The sequence below is a fragment of the Rhododendron vialii genome, chromosome 3a (assembly GCF_030253575.1).
Source record: "Rhododendron vialii isolate Sample 1 chromosome 3a, ASM3025357v1".
Classification (NCBI taxonomy): Eukaryota; Viridiplantae; Streptophyta; class Magnoliopsida; order Ericales; family Ericaceae; genus Rhododendron; species Rhododendron vialii.
In genome coordinates, this window is record NC_080559.1 from 14,330,561 (window position 1) to 14,347,917 (window position 17,357).

Consider the following 17,357-nt stretch of genomic DNA (forward strand, 5'->3'; position numbering starts at 1 on the left):
CAAGTTGTTGGAAGATGAAATCTATCGGTGGGATAAGGAGAGATCATATGGTTTGTTTCTCATCCAATTATTCAGAGACCAGAGACCACCTACTGGCATTAAACTCCCAATTTAAGGCCAAATTTGATACAAGTAGCCTTGTGATCTACAATCACAAAAAATACAACAAAAGACATTAATTAATAATAATAATATAGGACAAAACAAATGCACATTAGGCGGCCTAAATGTGTACATTTCTGCACTCATCACACCTCCCAACTTACATTTTGTTAGCGCTCGAGCAAAACAAAATAAAACAAACTAAACTAACATCTCGTGTCGTAAGATCAACGATTCCATTTAGCATATATATGCAACTAGCCTTTTAAACCCCTAGTTGACTTAGTAGGACTAGTGAAGTCTCGTGAGAATTTTCAATAATGATACCCACAAACACTATGAATTCATTCTAACAATGATACCCACGTTGGAAACCAAGCGATACAACCAGATGAATTAAAAGTCACATCTCTATGTGGATCTATTGGCCTTGAGTAGTTTTGTTCCTAATTTTGTGTATTTTCTTTTTATGTTAATACCATTTGATAGAATCATTATTGCTCAAATCATATAACAAATGTCGCAACATCTGACTATCGAAAAGCCATTACCCACCAAAAAAATGTACACTGTAAAAGATAACTACTTTCCAATGATGTTACATCTAAAAGACCAAATAAAATTCATTTATCAGGAGGAAAAACCAATGGATCTGTGACGGTGCAATTTATCCACCGTCCATGTTTTTTATTGTTACCTCTTTGTTGCCGAAAGGAAAGATAAGGAGGGCGACTATTCACAGCTCCATATTTTTTCTCTTAGCCCATTATATTTCGGTAAATAGTTGTTGAAAATTATACATAACATTTCGGTAAATAGTTGTTGAAAACAAGATTATATTTCGGTAACTACATGTTGAAAATATATTCAACATTCGGTAAACAACTGCTGAACATACATTTTCGGTAAATAGCTGTTGAAAAAAATATTATATTTCGGTAATTGTATGCTGAAAATGTATCTTAATTTCGGTAACTAACTGTCGAGTATAATTGAAAATTTTTAACAGGCTAAGGGAGAAAATACGGAACTGCGAAGGGAGAAAGTACGGGGCTGCGAATAGTCGCTCCCAAGAGAAATAGTATACAGACATGGGAAGTTATATAATGGGTAAATTTCACTTATTTCCCCTGAGGTTTCTAACAACATAGACCTCCCCTCAGGTTTCAGAAATTGCATTGTCCTCCCTTCTAGTTTGGATGTCAGTTGCACATACCCGCCCTTAGTCAGCTGTCACTAAGGAAATTGGTGGGGTCAGCCAAAAGTGGAGATTCATTTCCCATTTTGCCCCCATCTCTTGCCTTTAGCCTCTTATACCTTATTTTTTGATATCCCATATGGAGTAGAGGGGATTGGTCAAATGTTAAGGTGGTTAGTTTGTTGTTAGTTGTGTTTTTGAGTTATTTATTTACGCAAATAGACTAAAATATCAACAAAAATTATGAATAAGTAAAAAAGTAAAAGCCCAACTTTTGTTAGGAGAAGTTACTTGACAACTCTGACAGGAGAGTTCAGTGCAATTTCAAAAAATTGAGGAGAGGTTTGTGTTGTTGTCAAGAACATCAGGGGAGGTAAGTGAAATTTACCCTTATATAATTCGTGAAGACGAAAGGAAGAATCTAAAGGGGACAGAAAATCAAGAAAAAGGGACAGAAAAGTGTGTTGTCAATTTTCAAACAAGAATACCACAAATGGGAATCTAATTCCTCAGAAAATGAGGTGTACCTTGTAAGTAATGCTCGGATTGAAGTAGTACAGTAAGATTCAGAGAGGCTGTGACTCATGTGCTCAGATTGTGCACAAATGGGTGCGCAAGGCTTATGTCCGGGATTTTACACAAATAAATCATTCATCAACTTTTCTCCAAAATTCCTACTGAATTAAAGATTTTGAATTCCGCATGAAAAATTGAAAGATTGAATGAAACATTTCCACGAATCAATTGAGATAATTTTTTGAAGAGTGAGTGAGTGACTCGAGAAATTATTTTCAATTTAATGAATGATTTAGATCATTTGTGTGACCCCAACATGAACCGCACACACCCTATTGTGCACATAAGGTGTGTGCGCATTTGATTTTTAAATAAGATCTGATCTAAAAACAAAAAAACAAAAGGAAATTACCCCCCTCCCCCCCTAAAAAAAAAAAAACAAAAAAAGGACTCCAATAAGAAACGTGTTTTATTGCGATCTGCAAAGCATAACTGGGGTATTTTGATATTATCACGCAGTTCAAAAAAAATTACGATTTTCTCAGAATAAAGCAAGTAATTATTTAGTGGTGTTGGGGACTCCTGCACTTGATGCCGTAACACTCTTATCCACCATATATTTTTGTGGTGTCCACAAATTTATATGGTGGATAAGGATGTTGAACACTACGTTACGGTGCCCCAAAACCACAAAATAATTTTTCCGAATATTGGACCCTGGGAAACAATCACCTAGAAATTTGGAGTAGCTACAACAAAGTGTTGAATTGAAAAACACATATTCTTACCTAATCATATGGAGTAATTCGCGTGTGCGTGCTTGTGAAAGCGTGAGTGCGAGCATCTATTAAAAACATTTTAAACTACTAAAATTTGTGAATACGAGCGTGGATGAAAAGAGAATTGTGAGCTGCGAAAGACCTGCATGCGTATTTGATACTGTATTTGCCGATGTGGGTAGGCATTGAGGAAAAGCGTGAGAGACTATGCTATATATATACTATGAAAAGCGAGTTGTTAGAGAGAGAGAGAGAGAGAACATTGATTGGGCCTTCGCCCAATTTAAGTTTACGTAAATCTAAACCTGAGTTCTGGGCGGGCCTAACAATCATCTTAGAGAAGGGTGTATAAAAGTGAAGCTCGAAACTGAGTACTCTAGGGCTGAGGCTGTGAAGTTCCTAAATGAAGGTCCCCCGCCCCCAGATCATCCTCAACGTCTTCTAATGGAGGAGGCCAGGAGCATTGCTGATCATAACCAATTAATACTTCTATCACTCACGTTTACCGTCAATCCAATCAGACTGCTAATTTCTGGCCCGTCTTGGATCTCAACAAGAGGATGATTTAATTGTTACCACTAACATGCCCCTTGCTGCTGCCAGGGAATTTGTCATAGCAGACTCCCTGGAGCTGGAAGTGGGTCATCTTAGAATCTAGATTTAGGTTGCTCTGTCTTTCATTCGCTACTTTTGTAGTAATTATGCTTTGGCACCTTGACTCTGCTCTGTTTATTTAATCTATGAATTTTCGTTTGACCCAAAAAAAAAAAAAATGATCTAAAGTCAAACATCTCCACTGTATCAAGCAAAAAAACAGGCCTTCTTTGTGAAAAATTAGTAGGTGCTGCTATAGAACCGTCATGTGATACTTCGAGATTCATAATGTGAGAGCTTCGCACTTTGTGATAAAACCTACACCAACGTGTGGTGAAGACGGGTCCTGGAGCATCACCACCTAGAAACACTTTGTAGTAATCGCTCTCATTTTCATTTGCCTGAAGTTGATATTAAGCCCTTTGAAAATGAATACGCTCAGCTGTGTTTAGTTGTGGTATTTGGAATGAAATTTTGAGATGAAAGTGTTGTAAAGGGTTTCGTACTATTTTCTGACTTTAGTCAATTGTTTTAAAAATTCTATCAAACTTTTTGACATTTTTGGTACAACTCGACAAACCTGAAAAGTTAAAAACTATTTTTTTCCTTTTTCCAGTGAATTAATTTAGATTTAAAAAAAAAAAATCTTGACTTTTATGATAGAGCTAGACTACATATACAATAACATTCTAAATTTAGCAAAAAAGTAAAACTAAATTGCCAAAGTCTTGAATCAATTACTACTACTTAAGATGCAGTGAAAGAAAAGAAAATGTTTTGCCATCTTCAAGCTCGATTTGTCTCCGGGCTAAATTCTAGTAATTTGTATTGTACTATGCCTTTTGTTTATCGGCAAAAGTAACATTTTATTAGGAGAAAGAGAAGGGAGTCAAATCAAAAATTGGAACTGTACACTTGAGGGCTTAAAATGCCCAGATAAAACAATGAAAAACATAAACAACCCGAAAGGCCTAAAAGCCCAGATACAACAATAAAGTCAGGCCCAAAAAAATCCAAAACCTAATCCTAAGAGGAACTGCCGTCGCACATTGAAACAGACAGAACCCCCACCACTACCAGTCGATTGAACCTCCGACTTCCACCTAGCCGCCTCTGGCCAACAACACGAAAGATTCAACCAAAACCCAGAACATCACCAAAACACAAACTTCTAGCATTTTGCTTTATAGGAGTGGTTTTTTGGGCCTCTTAAAACGCCGAGATGCCCATCTCAAATTGAAAAGCAGTGACTGCAACAAAGATTGGGCCGGGTCAGTACTGGGGCCTCTTTTCCTGGGAGCCCAACTTAACCCATCACACCCCGAGTCCATTATACATCATGCTAGATTTCCCACCCCCCCCCCGAAAAAAAAAAAAAAAGGTACGTAGGAGTTGTATTATATCAGAAAACCGCTGAATACATCGAAATTGGATATCATCCCAAGAGGAGTAAATAACCAAATAAGAGGACCTAACTATCCAAAATCACCCACTAATTAGTCATGTGAGTTAGTCGGGATGTGAACATAGATCATTATTATGTTTCTTGCGGTGGGTCTAATAATAAGTCACTCATACTCCAAGGGTAAAATTGTAATTAGCATGCGTGGTTCAATTGTTAAATTTATTCGGTTATTCAATAAAATACGTTTTTTTTTTATTTTATCAAGTTGTTTAATTAGCATGCGAGGTTCAATACATACAACTCATTTATTACAGTATTTGAATTAATTATTTTGACAATATTTCAATTCCCAAAATCTTTACCCAATTGTATGTTATAAAGTATCATTATCGATCCGTTGAATAATTTCTTCATAAAAGAAAAATTGGTAGGAGTTAACCCATCACATGCACTCCATGTCCATTCTACATCATGCTAGATTCCCCCTCCCCCAAAAAATAAAAAAAATTTGATAGGAGTTATATTATATCAGAAAACAACTGAATACATTAAAGTTGGATATCATCCCAAGAGGAGTAAATATCCAAACAAGAGGGCCTAACTATCCAAGATTCACCCACTAATTAGTCATGTGAGTGAGTCGGGATGTGAACATAGATCGATATTATGTTTCTTGCGGTGGGTCTAATAATAAGTCACTCATACTCCAGGGGTAAAATTGTAATTAGCATGCGTGGTTCAATTGTTAAATTTATTCGGTTATTCAATAAAATACGTTTTTTTTTACCAAGTTGTTTAATTAGCATGCGAGGTTCAATACATACAACTCATTTATTACAGTATTTGAATTAATTATTTTGACAATATTTCAATTCCCAAAATCTTTACCCAATTATATGTTATAAGTATCATTATCGATCCCTTGAATAATTTCTTCATAAAAGATTTGACAAATTCTTTTTTATGTGTCAGAAATCTGCATTATTAAATGCAAGTGGACTCTTTAGTGCACTTTTCTTTGCGCGGCTCCTAGAATGAGAAAATAAACCGAGATAGTCTTTTTCACGGAAGCTCAGTGAACAGGTTGAGCGGCGCAATCTCATGTGTCTATTTGCGCAATTAATTACTGAGATTCATTTTCAATTATGACCGGTCTCCATTAACTCTTTCCTAAAAAAGCTTCATTAATATTTTGACTGTCCAAAACACTTTTAGACGGTCACAAATTTGAAAAACACATCATCCAATATAAAATCTAAATCACACATTTATTCTCTGTTACTGATCATTAGTGATTACAAGCCCAGTTTCTCAAAAAAGGTTTGGAGCTTTCCACCACCACCCCCCCCCCCCCCCCCCCCGGTTTTGTTCTTATTAAAAATAATTTCGCATTCATTAGTTTTGTGTTAAACTTTGGTAGATTGTTGGGTCATCAAAAAAAAAATTTGATGTTTACCCAATTTGTTTTGGAGATATCCAAAATTTAGCACTTTTAGCTCAGTTTTTTGGATTGAAATTACTAAATTTTAGAGATTTCCAAAAAATTTGGATAAAAATTATAATTTTTGTTTTTCTGATTCATCTTGTCAAGAACAACTAATAATTCCAAAAAAAATTACGCAAAACTAACAAATGCAATTTTTTTTGAATAAAGACAAAATTGAAAAATACTAAAAATCTGTCTATGCCTACTTTTTGGATTTATGTTTGACTCTTACCTTTCTTTTACAATGCATATGTGTATATGTGAAGTAGAATTTTTGTTCAAGTAATACGCCGTAAGAAAATACAAATGACAAACTTTTCGTACTTGCTTGAGGTGCATTATTTTGAGAGATAACAATACATGCATGACAGCTAGCTCAACAAGTCAAAAAAGAAAAAACAGAAGTGGATTTTCCAAGTTACTATAATTTTAGTTTAGCTGCATTTATTTTTTGCTTTTCTGCCTAAAAAGAGAGAATTTTTTGGGTGCCGAGCGGTACCACATTGCGGTACCCGTCGGCGATCCTAGTCGTCCAAACGTGTTTTGGACGGTCCGGAATTTAGGAAGGGCAGAGAGGGGAGAGAGAGGAAATAAATTTGGTCCATCCAAAACATGTTTGGATGGTTGGGATTGCCAACGGGATACCACTTGTGTGATACCCGCCCGGCACCCAAAATCTTCTCCTAAAAAGATACTCCCTCCGTCCCTTCTTTATAGTCCGGTATTTCATTTTGGGCTGTCCCTTAATAAGTGTCAATTTTGTAAAGTTAGTGGATAAAAGTTGATGAATTATCTATTTTGTCCCTAAAAGTAGATTCCATTTTGAAAAATAGGTGAGTAAAAGTATAATGATGATAGGTAAGTAGGGAAAGTGGAGAAAAAAATTGATGTGAAAGATATAATGATGATGTCTTTTTAATAAGTTAGAGTTACGAAACAGGACACTTAAAAAAAGACGGAGGGAGTACCACGTACCACTTACAAATATGTCCATCTCTATATATATGACTTTCCTATCCTCCTTATCCCTATGAATCGATGATATAATCTGTAGCAAAACAACTCTAAAGGGTAGAATCTCAATCACAGAGAGAGAGAGAGAGAGAGAGAGAGAGAGAGAGAGAGAGAGAGAGAGAGAGAGAGAGAGAGAGAGATGGTGTTCAGTGAGAAGCAAGAAGCTTTGGTGAAGGAATCGTGGGAAGTGATGAAGCAAAAAATCCCTGAATGCAGCCTTCGTTTCTTCACCTTGTATGTACATGCACTCTTATTCATATCTATATGCATGTCAAGAGATACCTCTCTCTCTCTCTCTCTCTCTCTCTCTCTCTCTCTCTCTCTCTCTCTCTCTGTGTGTGTTTTTGATAGGCCTCATGTTTCTGTGTGTTTTGTGATGAAACTTTTGTGGTAGGATATTGGAGATAGCTCCGGCAGCAAAGAGCATGTTTTCATTTCTGAAAGACAGATGAAATTCCTCAGAACAATCCCAAGCTCAAGTCTCATGCCGTTAAGGTTTTCAAGATGGTTAGTAGGACTACTATTTAATTTACCTATACACATACAGGTGTGTGTGTGTGTTTTTTCTTCCGTAATAAATCTCGTAGGGATCTTATGTCTCAAAATATTTTAGTTTCTGTGGCAGCACACGAATCGTCTAGGGGTTTAACTGTGCCTTTTGGAGTGATTCTATGGTTTAATGGTCAGATTCTAGCTTTAAAATAAAAAAAAATCCAATACATTTGGTTCGGTTAATGGTTTTTTACAAATCTTGGTTCAAACCCAGAACGGATTTATTAGTAGTATATATATATATATATATTACTAGTTGGCATCTTGTCAATTAAATGATTGGGTCTCGGACCGGGTATATGTGCCATTTTCTTTATCCTATTAATCTTTGTTCATTGTTCAGAGATTAATAAAAAAAATTTGCCGTTCAGAAAAAAAAATACATATATATATATATATATATATATATATATATAATTATATCTACTTACATTAATATGTGTCACATCCTATTTTCATTTCTACTTTACCTATTTTGTTGGTTTATGTAATCTCTTTTGGTGAGCCATTTTAATAGTGATAGTCTATGAACTATTAATTTGTAGTACTTTTGATTCAAGACTTGAAGTGTTAATGAAGTTAGAGGCTTTTTATATGAACAATTTTGCGATTATGTTTTCCCAATATCATATTTTATGATTTTTTTGAAAGCTAATGGGGTAGAACCGTATAAGGGTTTGGTTATGGTTATTTTATATTTGTAATGGTTAGATTTTGGACCTCCTTTTTTCGGAACCACTAAAAATGGTTTGGTTATTGAATTGTTATGGAACCAGACCAATATGAACCATGGACACCCCTAGCTAGCATTATCATTCATATGATCTAGTTAGACTTCCTCGGACAAGAATACAGGGAAATAACTAGGGGGCATAATCCATGAGTAAGGATCATCTCTTGTCCCATTAGATGATCTAAGTTGTTTATTTCATAGATCAAGATGTGTAAATCACCTACTAAAAATAATCAATTTGACCGGACAATAGAAAAAATATATTTATAAGGATGTCTCATCAACGTGATATTACATATGAATGTCGTACACAAGACTTACAAATGAACGATTCCACTTACCTCATGAAGCCGTAATATATATGACATATTTATTTAACATCCCATATTTTCTTGGATGCACCAAATATTTGAGGAAATTAGATTCTCTCAAAAGCCACTCCTCTCATGTCACAAAGGAGGTTATCTCATCCGGCGGGATCACGAAGGACACCATTAATTTTATCCTCTTGTTCGACTTATATGAGAGTATCTTTCTTGTCTCGGATGGGCACCCGTTGCCTTCTCCTTGCTCCTTTTGGTCTTTATATTTCACATTTAAAGATTAATAAATTTTTTTTTCGCCGTTCAAAAAAAAATCTTTCTTGTCTTGATAAATAATTCGTATCGCGTTGACATACATATGTGAGTGTATATTAATGCCATATACGCTGAAAACATTAAAAGAAAGAAAGTTGGCACTAAAAAAGTGAACGATTCCGTAGTCGATCAGATTCGTTATGGAGATGATCTTAATTTGTACAGTTGAGTTATTTTCATGCGTTTTCTTTTCCATTATTTTTTGGCTTTCACTAGTGCGACGATATTGTTACCAATTCAATTTGCAGGAAGTAAAATAATCTGGTGGGGACTCGGGAGAGAGAACTAATGTGCATAGGCCGTCATGGCGTCAATGAGTCAATACAACTCAACGTTATCAATTCCGTACAGTCTCGGTCCGTATCGTACCGGACAAAAAATGGTACACATAAGTAGGTGTTTTGTACCGTCCCAAATACCGGCCTGTACCTGATAATACCGGAATCTCGGCTGGGACAAAAAAAAGGTTGTGTATTTTTTTCTTTTACCTAAAAAATGCTTGAATTTTAAGGTAATTCAACAAATTTAGAGTCTATAATATGTTAATCACCTTAATTTGTTATTAGGACTAATTTTAAGGTATATCAAAAGTGTCGAGAATTTATTTTATACATCTACTTTGAGTTTTTTTAATTTTTTGTACATATATTAAAACTATGTAAAATATTTGTTGCGGTCAATTCAGAACGGTACCGAAATATAAACCGGTACCGTACGTACCGTTTCAATAGAGAAAACGGTATGCTTGCCGGTATGGAATTGATAACTTTGAATTTCAACTTCAAAAATGTAGGAACACAACTTTAAAACATAATTCCAAACACAACTGGGTCTGAAATCGTAATGGCTCGGCACAAAGTGTGTTCGAAATTGTATTTTAAAATTGTGTCCGTAACATTTTAAGCTGTTGGAGCGAAGTTTTTTTTTTTTTTTTTGAACGGCGTTGGAGCGAAGTTGGAAGTGTGAACAAAATCGCATGCATTAATTGTGGGCTCCACTTGCATGCAAAGCCATAGTTCTTGGAAATAGATTCCGATGCAGTATTTGCGTGGACATGATCACAAGAGACCCAAAGTTGGCTCCGCCTGTGGTGCTCCCAAGTGATTTGGGAGCACCATACTCCTAAATTGTATTCGCACTTTCTTCACCATTGGATTGAAGAACAATAGATCTCCACCCTTGAATTCCTAAAAGCCCAACAGGTTACCACCCGGTAACACTTTTTCCTTTCTCTTGGGACAAATTATTCAGTGCTCCTGACTCTTGTTACTTCCAACCAACCATTCATGTTAGCATTGGGCTACCTAACAAACTATACATTGGCACTTACAGTTTTGCTGGGCTCTTTTTCTTTTATTTTCTTATATATTTTTTCTAATTGTAAATGTAGTCACATGGTGCACACTCTTGTTCTCTTGGGCCAATGATCATTTACATGAATTTTTGGTATTTTTATTTTGGTATTTTTTCCCCGTTGGTTTTAAGAATGGTTTGATAAATTTACATTAAATTTTTTTGAATTAATCATTTGTCTGCCTACATAGTGGATTATTCTTATTTATCCAAAAAAAATTGTTAAATTTTAAGAATAATTCGTTCATCTCGATGAGAATAATAAATAAAAGAATAAAAAACATGAGTCAACCTTAAAAAAATTGTTTGTTTTTATTATTTTTATCTTCCGTGAACTTTTTTAAGCGTTTGGTAATACTATTAAATAAGGATGGATAGAGGATAAGATGGTAGAAGAGAAGATTATGTGATTGGGGGATATAAATTTAGTATGGATAGAGTTGGAGGTGACTATAAATTGTTCTACTACAGAGGGACTTTTGCCTTGAGAAAAATAAACATTAAGAACTACAAATAAATAGTTCAGATCATTATGTGCAATCGTGGTGGATCCAGTTTTGCATCACGTGAGGGTTGCATGAGAGGATCCACACTCATTAGTTTCATATTGTTTCAATCCATAATAACTAATAAGTACTACCATATAAAGTGGTATGTATTGTCATAAACAATGGTAAGCGTAACCTTAAAAAATTATAAAAACATGAAAATTAAAGCTTGGTTAGATTATTGTGAAACACTTATTTTTGTGAAAGCCTATGAGCTACCAATTAAAAGACTGAAATGGCTTCCAATTCAAGAACCAGGTAGCGATGATTGTGGCGTGTACACTGCCAAGTACTTTGATTTGAAGCAATTTAATGAGGAAGAAGCCGCTAAGGTATGAAATTAGTCTTTTTATTCATCTTATGGTTACAATTCGTTTAGGCCACTCATTATTTCTAATTTTTGGTTATTTTATTAAATGTAGTTGAAATTTACTTCTGAAGAGGATAGGAACAACTTGGTTTTGGACTTGATCCTTTGTGGGGAGAACATAATCAGGAATGAAGTCATTCGAAAGGCTCAACAAAAATATCGCAACACTAGAAGGATAACTTGATAGCAATTGGAGTTCTTTTTTATGACAAATGTAGTTAAAATTCAGTTATGGAGACAAACAATGATATGGCAAATGCTGTCTTTTTGTGAACTTGATGATATGACAAAATTCTACCATGTTGTAAACTTGATGAATGTGAGGTGCCTTGGTTGCTTTTGTTGTAAATTTGATATGGCAAATGCTGCATTTTTGTAAACTTTGTGGCTCTTGGTGTTTGGTAAATGGTGATCTTGGTTAGTATCTTTTTGGTGTTGTTTCGTGTGCCATGAACAGGTTGTACCATTTCAATACCCATATGTACAGAAATCTGGGCACACCCATACTTACAGAAATTTGGGCATACTTCTTATTTCTATAGCAATACTTACCATATAAACAGGGTATGTTTACTAAAATCTGGGGATTCTTACCATTTCAATAACTGTACTTACAGAAAATCTAGGGACACCCATACTTACAGAAATCCAGGCATACTTCTCATTTCTATAGCAATACTTACCATATAAATAGGGTATACTTACTAACATCTGGGTATTCTTATCATTTCAGTAAATGTACTTATAGAAATCTGGGCATACATCTCATTTCTATAGAATTACTTACCATATAAGCAGGGTGTGCTTACTAAAATATGGGGATTCTTACCATTTCAATAACCGAACTTGCAGAAATCTGGGCATACATCTCATTTTCATAGCATTACTTACCATATAAACAGGGTGTGCTTACTAAAATATGGAGATTCTTACCATTTCAATAACCGCATTAATCGAACTTACAGAAATCTGGACATATTTCTCATTTCCATAGCATTACTTACCATTTGAACATGGTATGCTTGCTAAAATTTAGGCATTGTTACCATTTCAATAATACTACTCACTGCCTTTCCACGACTATAGATAAGTTCTTATTCAGATCATTGCCTTAGTTTTACTAAATTAAAAGATTACAATAAACTTCTTATCCCTCTACTCACTGACTTAATACAAACAAAAGGTTACATTTATCCTTCACAATCCTTGTCTGAAATCATCTTCCCATCCTCCAATGTTGCTGCCATGGAACTGGGCTTGCACACTATCGGGATTTGTTGACAGTTCAACTTTGAAAATTAGTGAATGGACAAATAAATAATAGTTTATCAACTAACTAGATAGTAAGAGGCTTACCACGAATACAGAGAACTTATTCTCCTAATACTTCCTAAATACGATTTCATCCGTGATAAAAATACCATAAAAAGAGGTATAAAACGCAATAGGCAATGGTAAGTATAACCATAAAAAACATAAAAACCTGGGAAGCTTTAGATTATTGTAAAACACTTATTCGAGAATATTCTTCAACTTATGATCTTTTGGTAAGTTCGTATGAGGTAATCATCACAACTACATTCAGTTTGTTCTTCAAAAAAACTTACTTGGTGAGCTTCTTCAACTTCTTATGGAGGTTCTTCTTAAATTTTCATTTTTTCTTGGACAAGAAGAGAGATGAATGGGAGTTAGAGTGGATAAGTTTGCAGGGAGATAGAGGAGTTAGAGTGAATAAGTTTGCAGGGTTTAAAGTTGGTATGAAGAAACCTAGTACCATAAATGTCATAATTAGTGGTAGGTATACAAAGCAATTGGCAAAACATGATCAGTTTGTTTGGTAAAAATGGTTTAAACATATAGTCGTTTTGTCCTTATTTCATGGTAAGTATTGTCAACCACGTAGGAAGTATTATCAACGAATATTAGTCCATCGTAAAAATTCAGTTGTTGTGATATCTCTAGCCTTGTACTTTGGTAAGTAAACTATTTTTCATAGTAAGTATGGCATTAATGACGTGTAGGTATACATTTATGTATATCATCATTAATATCATATTACCTACCACATGAAATTGTATTTGGATCTATTTTATTACTTTTATGATAAATTAAATAAAAGCATTTATATTAATAAAATTGCTTTTAAAAAATGATCAAATAAATGAGATATTTCAATTTACTGGCTCACTAGTGGTTATTCCTACATTAGCCAAGTGATCAATGTTAACCTCAAAGACTGTTACTCATTCATTTGCTAAGTGATCAATGTTAACCATCAAATAACCATTTTTGAAATTTGCTAATTGTGTAACTTGAAAGATTGAAATAGATAAGTCTGTCGTTAAGCAATTAAACAAATTAGCCAACTTACTTTAGTCAATTATATTAATTTTCACTAATTACTATCAATCAACATTATTATTAACTACCCTATCTGTCAAATATGATCTTAATTGATTCAAATCGTTTGATCAATTGGCTGAACATATAACCAGATCAATCAATTACAAATGAATCAATCTTCATTGATTGATTGCTGCCAAGTATATTAGTATCAATATTATTAATTGTTAGATTTGCAAAATATATCATATTGATCACTATAAACTATATTAATGAAATTGAATAGCCTAATTTCATTAAATACTACCATAAATTTAATTAAGAATCCTACAAAATTATTCAATAGCTATTAAACAAAAATATATTTATTGTTCAATTCTGTTGTGACAATCAACTTGTAGCGTTATTTTATAATATATATTCATTAAATTTGTAAGCTATCAAATTATTAAATAAATATCCTATTTTTTCATAATATTTAAAACTAAGTTACTTAAATATATCTATAATAAATGACCATTTGAAAATTAATTAATTAAATACATTTATAATGTCATTTGGAAATTATGAAAAGTATTTTTCAAATTTTTTTTAGATAATTCTTCTAATTATATTTTCATAACAAATTAAAATTTTAAACTAGATTTATAAATGAACACCATTTTTCAGATAATTCTTCTAATATATAAATCCCTAAAATCTCGAAATTTTCCCGCCAAATAAAAAGTTACTATTTTTTTTTTAATTTCATGGTAACTTGTTACCTAACCAACCGGTTGTAGTAAGTATGCCTATTTGTGTGGTAAGTTTTACCTTATACAATAGTAAGTGTTGCCTTACCAATAGTAAGTATTTCCTGTTTCTGTGGTAAGTAATCTTCCGTTTTTTTTGTCAAAACCACATCGTTTTTATCAAAATCACTCTACTTTTAGTTTTTGATTTTCATCCAACGACTGTGATTTATCTATTTTCAATCCAAAGGCTATAATTCATTGGGAGTATGGTGCTCCCATACCACTTGGGAGCACCACAGAAGTTTTGCAAAGTTTGGGACCTGGGCTGGTGAAAGTGTAGCCAATAGGTACCTACTGGCCTCGTTTCAACCGTTCGATTTGTTAATTTTGCAATTCCCAAGATGTAGATTTTTGTGAAAAATATTCCATCTATCCCTATTTAATTATCTATTACGGTTTTACGTGCATTTTCAATAATTTATCTCTCAGCGTATATTTCTAAAAATATGCAATATAGATCTTGTTTGATAGATCTCAATTTTTTCTATCAGACAATGGTTTTAAAAACATAAAACATAGTACACGTCAAGAGATATAAGCCGTTGAAAATGCACACAAAACCGTTGTGGACAATTAAATAGGGACGGTGAGGTGAGAGTATCAATTTGGTCCTTAATTACAGGATATTCTTTTTTTTTTTTAAGAACAATGACAGGAGTAATTCAAATATCGGATCACTCTGTTTGTTGAAACTATATATATTATGATTAAAATCACTTGGATAGGATAGATATATTAAATCAAAATTGACTTAAATGAGAGATAATCTGTTGCATTAACCCTGTGGAATAAGTGTACCAAATCTCCTCCATAGTTTTCTCGTTCTAGCTTTTTTTTTTTTTTTTTGTTCTCTTTACAATTCAAAAAGAATTTTAAAAAAAATTCTCCCTAGATTTCTCATACTTATAATATTTCTCTCTCTATCTCTCTCCACTTATTACCTCTATTATTTTTCAAAAAAAAATTCAAATATCAAACCAAACACAGCATGATCAATAAATCAAGCCTAGAAAGTAATTCACAAGCCTACCATAGCTAGACTGGAAAAACTATATAGGAGATTCGTCAAAATTAGTTATTTTATTAAGATAGTGGTTAGTATGTCTATAATTTATTGTCAGTGATTAATTGTTTAAAATTTTGACCAAAATATTTCGTTTTTCAAACTTGTGTCAACGAGAAGGATCAAAAAATTAAAAACAAATAGACCAAACTGAAATTTTGCCAGGAGAGAGAAAAATAGTTCAAACAATCTTTCATTTTAACGAAATTTATTTAGCTAGATCTTCGTCATACTTTTATTTTTATTTTTTCAGATTCATCTCAAATATGTCTGTTTCATGCGTGGTTTTAATATAGACTTGCGAGTCGGCTATTCAGCTTGGACAGAAGGGGGAGGTGGTGGTTTCGGAGACCACCCTCAAATATTTGGGTTCTATACATCTTCAGAAAGGAGTTATAGACCCCCATTTTGAGGTACGTACATACACGTTTAAGTTTATAAATTACATTCTGTGTTACCAAATTTTTTTTGGCGGCTTTATATGGTATGATATTGAAATAGTATTTTTATTCAACTTTTTAGTGGGACTAACGAAATAGTTTAGCATTAATACTATTAATTTAATTAGCATATTGGATTGGGAGTGGAATTTTAATTAGGTGGTGAAAGAGGCTCTGCTGAGGACAGTGAGAGAGGCAGTAGGAAGAAAATGGAATGAGGAGATGAAGGGTGCATGGGGTTCAGCCTATGACCAGTTGGCTATGGCTATCAAGGTTGAGATGTTGAAGGCTCACTCTTCTCAATTTTAATTTAACTAATCCCAGCCCTACTAATTAATTAATATTAGCAATAAACTTGCTTTTGTGTGTGAGAGTGAGAGTGAGACTGCTACTGTTAATGTATTATGCTTAAAGTTTGGCGACATTCTATTAGTGATATCGATGATGCTCTATATGTTTTTAGAGTTTCTATATATTTAATTTGGGCAATTCTACATATACAAACCTTTTTAACTTTTAATGCCCAAACCCAATACGGATGGTGCTAGCTATCATTAGCCTGTTTTGGTAACTCGGTATCCGACCCTGAAGGTTAATGGGGATCAATCACTTAGAGCATTCGCAATGAGAATAATCAAAATTGATAATCAAAATGTGCCACGTCAGCATTTGATTATCCATTTAGTTCATAATCAAACCTAACAAACTTGATCTCCACATTGGTTATTTTTGTATCCCTATAAAAAAAAAAACCCCCACAATACACAATTCATCTATGTCCAATTGCAAACGAGTTCCAATCACGCACCCGACCACACCAAATTATTCGTCTCGATGAGACGATTCTAATGTGAGGTGTTTTTTAATTTTTTAGTTTTGAATTTGGTTATTGGGTTTGGTTATTGAGTTTTGGTTATTGGTAAAAGTTATTAAGTTTGGTTATTCAAAGGTCAAAATTTGATGAGTTGCTAAGAGGTTGCTAAGTTTGGTTATTACAATGTGAGCACTTTTTTGCGCAAACATTGCTAACTTTAGCAACCTTTTAGTTTTGATTATTACATTGTGGATGCTCTTATCCATGCTCACTAGCGAGGGCCCAACCTTTGAGCGTATTTTTGTTAGGGATTGGAAAGTCCAAGGGTCAGTTTCTTAGGCACACGAATATCATATTGGGAAGGCGATTATAATTAGGGTCTTTTTTTCGGAAAAAAAAAAAGGCATAGAAAACACAAGTGTTTTTTTTTTTTGATATTCACTTGGGGTGATAGGTGCAAGAAATTGAAAAGCATGTAGGATCTTGGTTTTGTGGGGTTTATTCGGCAACTTGTAAACTTTTTTATTTAAAAAATTGAAGGGTTAAGGGTAATTTAAGCGCGAGTTGCAACACGAGAGAGTATTATACTCTTCGAAGTTTTCTAAACAAGATGTG

At 33.8% G+C, this 17,357-nt stretch overlaps 1 long non-coding RNA gene and 1 pseudogene across 1 annotated transcript; both read left to right on the forward strand.

Moving 5' to 3' along the window:
• Nucleotides 1-7,233: 7,233 nt before the first annotated feature.
• On the forward strand, nucleotides 7,234-16,237 carry LOC131321127 (non-symbiotic hemoglobin 2-like; annotated as a pseudogene).
• On the forward strand, nucleotides 11,152-11,556 carry LOC131319404 (uncharacterized). The gene is made up of 2 exons (XR_009197956.1): nucleotides 11,152-11,250; nucleotides 11,341-11,556. It is a non-coding gene; the product is annotated as an uncharacterized LOC131319404 (long non-coding RNA).
• Nucleotides 16,238-17,357: the final 1,120 nt, after the last annotated feature.